The sequence below is a fragment of the Helicoverpa zea genome, chromosome 15, assembly GCF_022581195.2.
Source record: "Helicoverpa zea isolate HzStark_Cry1AcR chromosome 15, ilHelZeax1.1, whole genome shotgun sequence".
Taxonomy (NCBI): Eukaryota; Metazoa; Arthropoda; class Insecta; order Lepidoptera; family Noctuidae; genus Helicoverpa; species Helicoverpa zea.
In genome coordinates this window covers 8,427,773-8,435,536 of record NC_061466.1, presented here as the reverse complement: position 1 = coordinate 8,435,536, position 7,764 = coordinate 8,427,773, and positions in this window count along the sequence as shown.

The window sequence follows — 7,764 nt, the reverse complement described above, 5'->3', positions numbered from 1 at the left end:
TTTCTTCAACCAATATCATAAAACCGAAGCCCAACCTTCGAAAATCTAATTAAATTTTCATACTGTCATACAACACTAACGTAATAATTAGCTAATTGGTCACAGAGTAGTTTACGACTGAGAAACGTTAAAACAAAATTATAATTAGTCATAAATCGAACCGTGGAGTCCATCGATCGATACTCGATTCGCTCACACGATTATATCGATTTGTTTTGTTTGTGTGCGTGTATAGTGGCCTGTGTGTATGTGTGCGCGTATAGGAACAACAGATTTATTGTTAATGGTGTCCCGAACATAATTAAAATGGTTGATGTTTCGCCCGGCCCGCTTGGCCCTCGTCCTTCGGCTAAAATGTAGAGTAAATTCGGTTTAGAGGTGTACTCAGGGGTTCCAATTGCTGTCGAGTGTGAGAAAATATTTTTTTTAAGGTTCAGAAATCACTATACCTATGCGTTCTATAGTTTACGAATATAATTAGGATCACTATGCATACACTCAAGGATATTATTTTAATAAATTCCATGGACCATAACAGCATCATACAGCCTTAATAACTTATAATTCACCAGACAGGATAAATAGATGAAAATTATTATTATAATATATAGACAGACAAGTGAACGGAAAAAAAACTGTTGGACCAGATTTTACTCCATTTTTGAGATTTAACCTAGACACTACAAAAACAATAAAATATTCACGAACCCTCTCTAACACATGCCTAACTCTATACCACGTATAGTGTTATAGATAATGGTGAGCGATATCCCGTGCTATACAGCTTGTGGCGCCATCTGTACACAGACCATTGTTTGATCGTCACCTGCAGTTGTACTGATTAGAAGATATTGTAAGCCATAGTCCACCTTGAGATTATCATGAGAAGACAGAAGATCTAGGGAAAGTTGTAGAAAATCTAGCTTTGACGCATGACACTATCAATAGTAACTAGTAAGGAAGGTACACGAGAAGAAAACGGGCTGGAGAGTATAAATATGACTATCTCTAAAGTAAAACTTTGCATGTAAATATGAAGAACGCAAATAATGCTATAATACAGAAAACAGAAGCAGAGGTCGATAAAAAAGTAGCTTAAAAGGCTAAACATTGTGCCTACTACTTTATCGATCCTAATTCTATTAATAGTCTAAAATTATATTTCAAGTTGACCACCGCAGCATTACAGATTAACTTGAATTGATCCCAAATTATTTAGAACACGCATTTAACAAGCTTCAAAAAACCCCAATCACTTATTCGTAACAGTTTTTGTCGTCGTCCAAATCAACATTTTCCTCACCAATGTCAACTTCTCGGAACCCTTAATCACCAGATTCAAAAGGTGATTAATCAAAATCGCCATTAATTATTAGACGAGTATTTATACTGATTATAATGGGACGTCCGGATCGTTGGGACCCGCCCTGCTATTACGGTGGGTCTTTCGGTATTATACATTAGGACCGGTATATTACTGGTGCACATTACGCTTTTACAAAAGGTTTGGTGGGAACACGAGTAACGAAATGAGATGAGATGTGCATGCGTTTAATTATGTAGGTAGATAGTTATGAAGTTATGAACGCGCATATTTTACGTCCACTTGCTTGGGTTTCGTGATTAAGAGAAACGGTCGCACGAGGTCTTCTTTAAAAGTTCACGTAAAATGACGAAGGCTTAAAATGAGAGAAACAGGAAAACCGATTAATAAATTAACAACTGCCAATGAGTTTCTAATAGTACTGTGAAATAACAGGGAAAAAAACAGTTCCTTCTTTTGTAAGGTCAGACACAAACTGAAGTCGTGATAAGCCACACAAATAAATCAAGCCTAAGCCCTAACATTCAGCAACACAACATCAAGTCTAAACATTACACAATCGAATCAAAAGACCCTCATAAGTCATTAACAAGAGAATATCAGTCAATCACTAATGATAGCACATGGCGTTACCACCCCGATTTGAAACACAATCGATATTACAAATGGTAACAATCAACATTTTTCAATCGAATATTACGATGGTACAATTAATAATTCGTAAAAAATCATTAAGGAGCAAAACAGGAGAACAAAAGTCGCGGTCCTTTGAGGCACGTATAAAAAAGGAGAGGAATAAAAAAGGGTAGGCGTCCTGCCGGGCGAACGTCGGCGGTGCGTATACTAAACCAACACAGTATGTGTCGACACTGGCCTGTGTGATATTGCCGCACGCATTATATGGATAGTGCACGATGATGCAGTAATGTGAAATGGAGGATTTATTCCTATCAAAAGTTGAGAAGCTAAAAAGTAATGTAGACTTCAGATAGTAATGGCAGTAGTCCATTGTGACAAGAGTAGGCTCAGAGTGATAGTAATATGGGTACTAGAATGTCTGGATAAGAGGGATACAAATCACTCACTCAAGAGCTTTATACATACATATATAGATATAGACTAAGAAATATTAAGCAAAGAAAAGTCCGATTAAACTAACATTTCAATAAAAGATTGAATACAACAAAGTCATTAAAATCATCTCTCGCTTGTCAACCGCACCCATAAATCAAATCTGAATACCCACAAAATTTGTCTTCACACAATTAAATGCTGAATAAATAACGTATATTCTAATAGTATTCATTGAACTCTTGGAGTCTCTCCTCGTTCTGCCGCCACCACCCGCTGGTCCTCAGGCACTGGTGACAGGACACGACATGTTATAACGATCGCAGATGAGTAATGAAACTTAAATTGTATTTAATTGAACTTTTAATTTGTTATTTTGAAGTTGGATGGGGATTTGGCTTTTTTGTAATTAATGTTTTTAATGCAAAAGAGATATTGTTGAGTCATACAGTTTACCGAAATGTCTTACAAATTAGAGCTGATGTAGTCGGAGCAGGGTATCATAAATATAAAATTTAGAAATATCATCCGGTATCTAGCAAAACAATGCAAGAAGACAAAAGGCAATCCCCCTTCGATTAACCATAATGAAAAAATAACCTGTCGTCATACCTTAAATGGATCCGTCACCGTAAATAAACGAGAACATTGAAGAGGTCCCGCAAGGCTCTCATCTAAGCCCTGCGTGTCCTTACACAGCCCATAAACCCGACTTCCCTATATTTATGCCCTTTTGTCACGACACCGTCCAATTGGATGTCCCGATAATTTACGCTAACGTGATGACATTAATACACGGCTAAGGGCACCGTGATATAGGGCCTTTTAATAATCCATTCAGAGCGCGTGCTGTGACAATATTTCCCGTGAACTTATAGCGTTTTGTCTCGTACTTATTTATGTGTTATCGTTAATTGAATGGCCTTTTTTGATGCATGTTTTATTTCGATAACGGTATTTTAATTTTCGTCGTCAGCTTTTGGAATCGTGAATCAAAATTCAATTATGGGAATGCATCCTGGGTTGTCGGTGTTTAATTTTGCTGGCTGAGTTTTGCCACCGCTGAAATGAAGTCACGAACGGGGAAGGTAGCCACAATAAAGTAGATAACACTTTCCTGATTTGAAACTCAATTGTGTGTGATTGTCCGAGGCTCAATTGTTCAAATTGCAAGGGTTACTGGAAGCCGCGAATGGACGCAAAATAAAATGAAATAGCTGCTGTTTTTTGTCCCGTAGATTGAGCCGTTCGATCAGACCCTAGTTGCTTTGATACCTCCGATATTAATTTTCTATAGTGTGTAATTGATGGCGCCCATTAGTCATCGGTAAATAAGCCAATATTTTTTATGAGTAACAACAGCAAAAAGCTTGAAAAGGCGTACTTTATCTCTGTATAGAAATCTTATATGGTAATTTACAAGTGGATATGCAAAAGCGTATGATTAATTTATTTATCATTCATCTTCAGGGTCCCGTCATGTCCGTTTTGGTAGTTACGTAATCAACTCTAAGTAAATATTTTCCTTCTAACTACTAGATCACGCTAGTTACAATAAGCGATTTTCCTTTCTCCAAGAAATGGCGTATATATATTAAAACTTGGAATATTATCATGTTCTCGTCAGAAAAACTAGACTGAAAATTGGTGTCCAATTCATACAAAGCTGTAATATTTTATACCATCAAAACACATCACAGAAAACAACAAAATAATCTAACTGCACCAATCAAGAGCATTAGAACTATCGTAATAGCTTTGATACACGACAGAGGAAGTTAAGAAATTCGTCTCAGTACGTCTCAGTCCTCGATAGATTGGATACGAACAATTGGCCTCGACGATAACGCGTACAATTGAATTGAGGCCAAAACGACGTCAATTAAACACCGCTTCTGTTAATAACGGTTAATTAAGTTAAAAGCTTTTAACTGGTTTTGCGATAAAATAAAACGTGATGGACGATCGGTTGATATGTATGTTGTGTTTTTGGTATCTATCTATTGGGAGGACTTTGATGACTGTGAACTCTTGCTTTGAACTGTTGTCTTGGATAACAACTTATGTGTTCTAAAATCCAATTTAGGTAGCATACTGGTTAAACACCCTATTCAGCAAATTTTGTAATTTCAAAGTAAAACGAGAAAACATTTCGCTTTTAAAATAGGATCCCATCTACTACTCATTCTAAATGATAGGTACACCTTCCAAAAAAAATTGCAAACCGCCTCCAAAACATAAAAGTTTCAATTCCATCAAATTCGGAAGGCATCATCAAAGTCGAGGGGGACAAACGTATCCTATTATTAAACAACAAAAGCTTGGTGAACAACAAAAACATAGCTAATGAAGTTGGACCTGAATTTTATTTCGCCGGCTACAATTCACATCGTAAATTTTCGTCAGTCAAAACGATTATAAGAAAAAAAAACTGTCTCTTTAAAAAAATGCAATGTTACCAACTCAAGCAAAAATCTCCCTTATTTTCATTGGTGTAAAGGCGTAACGACTGTTATTGTTAAGTTGGTATTGCGATCTCCCGAATTCAAACAGTCATAAGACAAGTTCGGTCACTTTTGGGCGATCCCAATATTTTTTTTTCTCTTTTTCTTTGGCGGCGCGTTTATTGGAACCAAATGACACGACAGGTGACGAGTTTTTTTAGCGCGGGTGAATAGAAAAGAATTGTTATACATTTTATTGCGTGTCCTGACCGTATATCGAATGATCTGAATTCGTAGGGCCAATTTGCTGCTTTTTGAACCCAGATGTCGCGATAAAGATGTCGGTGTTATTTTTTTGGGGGTTTTAATTAAAATGCTTTTTTATTAAACATGCATGGAAATTATTATTTCGTGTTCTGTCACGAAAATATTTTCAACAATGTTCGATATTTAGGTGTAAGAAATCTACAATAACTTGAAATTACTATTACCAAGTACCTACTTGATTGTTGATGACTTTCAACCCTCTCATACGAGTAAGTGAAAAAAATACTTATATAATTCTTCGTGATAAATTTTACATAACTGAATCAAAAATAAGATACAAAACCTAACCAAAATACTAATCACAACATATGCAATCATACTGAACAGGCCACAACCACAAAAACTAAGTAGGTAAACAAACCAGGCATTAGACTGATTTAAACTAATGACACGCGATAATCTGCAGCCATTAACGGACATCAGTCAAAATCCCGAAACAATAGTAATTGTTGTAATAAATAACGTCCCTGGGTTTCGTAAGCCACTTGTCTAAGCGAGCTATTAAAACTACATTATGTGGAAGTACTGTGAAGAAAAAATGATGAAAATAAATATGTACAAGTATGCGTGGTTGATATAATTTTGTGGCTGTTGTTTGAATTATAGTAAACGTTTTTCTTCTATGCGATATAGGTATTTTGTATATGTGACTCTAATTTTAGGTTATGAATTACCTAACGTTTTTTTTAACTCTAGCATACAAAAAAAAAAACAATTCGAAAAAAAACTGCACTCACTAAAAAAAACTAAGATGAATATTCTTCAGCACCTATTTACGAAATGAATTTATTTCTTGACTTTGAAACCCATCCAGTTATAAATAGAAACAATAAGAGAAAACAATAAACTAAATGTTTCTACATACTGCAATACAAGACTGCATACATTTGTTTGTTTATCTGACTGTACATGTGTTGAAACCGGTATGTTTGACGCACCTAATGAGTGCCGTATTATTGAAACAATTGCAAAAATAATGTAAACGTCGATATGCTGACGTTACTGAAGGTTAAAAAATATGCATTCACTGAATCATCATCATCATCATCATCATCTCAGCCACAGGAAATCCACTGCTGAACACAGGCTTCCCCCTTAAATCTCTGAATGTCCGAAAAAAACCCTATTTGTAAAGCCATAATACGGTATGCATATGATAATAGGCATTACAAAGCAATGAAACATTAAACTGATCACGATAATGTAAGAGAATCGATAAAAAATACAGCCGATCTAAATGTATAAATTACAGGTTTAATAAATATACAGAACTTGGAATTTCTAGAGACGAAACGTAACACACAGCGCTACCTATCGTCAAAATACTGGTAACATTAAGAAGCAAAAGAAAGAAAAGAAAAAAGCTTTCAAAAAACATAGGACTACGAAAAGCTAGCTTACTTCAAACCAACTTTATCTCAAATAATATGTAGTAAGTATAGTTCTTGATGATTAAATCAAACCTTAATACACAGTTGAGAAGTAAATTACCTACTTATGTTAGGTTAAAACGTAACATCAGATACCTGCATTAGCTAAAAATCATACAAATATAAGCTTACTGTGTGACTGCGTTAATAAAACCTACTAAGCTTAAACATCGGCTGAATAATAAAAATATTTTATTCGGTAACGATTCAAACCACAAACATAGGTACCTAGTACAAACAAAATAATTGATTTAAACAAAACCTCTTTTCATACCACAAAAGAACAGAACACTAATCTTATAATCACGATCAGCAAAGTTACCGGCAGTTAATCCTCTACCCAATTTCACGCTATTTCACTGTGGGTGGTCAGTGACATTCGCAGTGGAAAAAATAAACTACAATACGTTATTTAAATCGGTACCCAACCGATGATAATGCAACCCCTGTGGGCTACAATGTGACAAACCGAGAATGTCACAATCTCATTGTCAGAATGCCATTCTGATCATTGTATAGTGGCGCTACTGCTTTGTGCCAAAATTGGATGAGCTTTGAAAAGTCACTTTTTGCACCCAATGTCCAAGTGTCATCGCACAAGTGGCTTTGGAAAGATTCTAGTAATGAGATTGCATTTTTTGCTGCCGGCGCCTTTTGCCTGTTCGCTGATAAATCGATGCTCAGAAACTCGTGTTTTTATGACGTATGATAAAATGCATGTAAGGATAAAACGAGACCTTCGAGAAGAAAAAATCGGTATGTGGCTGACGTCTTTAGTATCCGTCTTAAAACAGAACCACAAACGCGTCATCAGATCATAATGTTAATTCTGCTAAGCAATTTATATTAAGACCAGCCCATGTTTATTTTCATAACCAAAGTTTCAGTGAACAAAACAGTTCCTCTGAAACAAACAGTTAACCGCAGGATACAATTCAGAGTCGGTAGCACAAGTGCGTACTGAAAAGGCCACATATGCGCAAAAACGTCACATTACAAATCCGCAGTACGCCTCTGTTTGTGCTCATCCGGCTTTAAGTCCCTAAAAAGCGCTCGTGGTGACACCTCCCCGTCTTCCTCCCACTCCACGGCCTACATGCTCCCATCCCGCTCGCACTGCCGCGACTCCGCTCCGAAAGCGACAAAACGCGACACACACTTCGCCCGC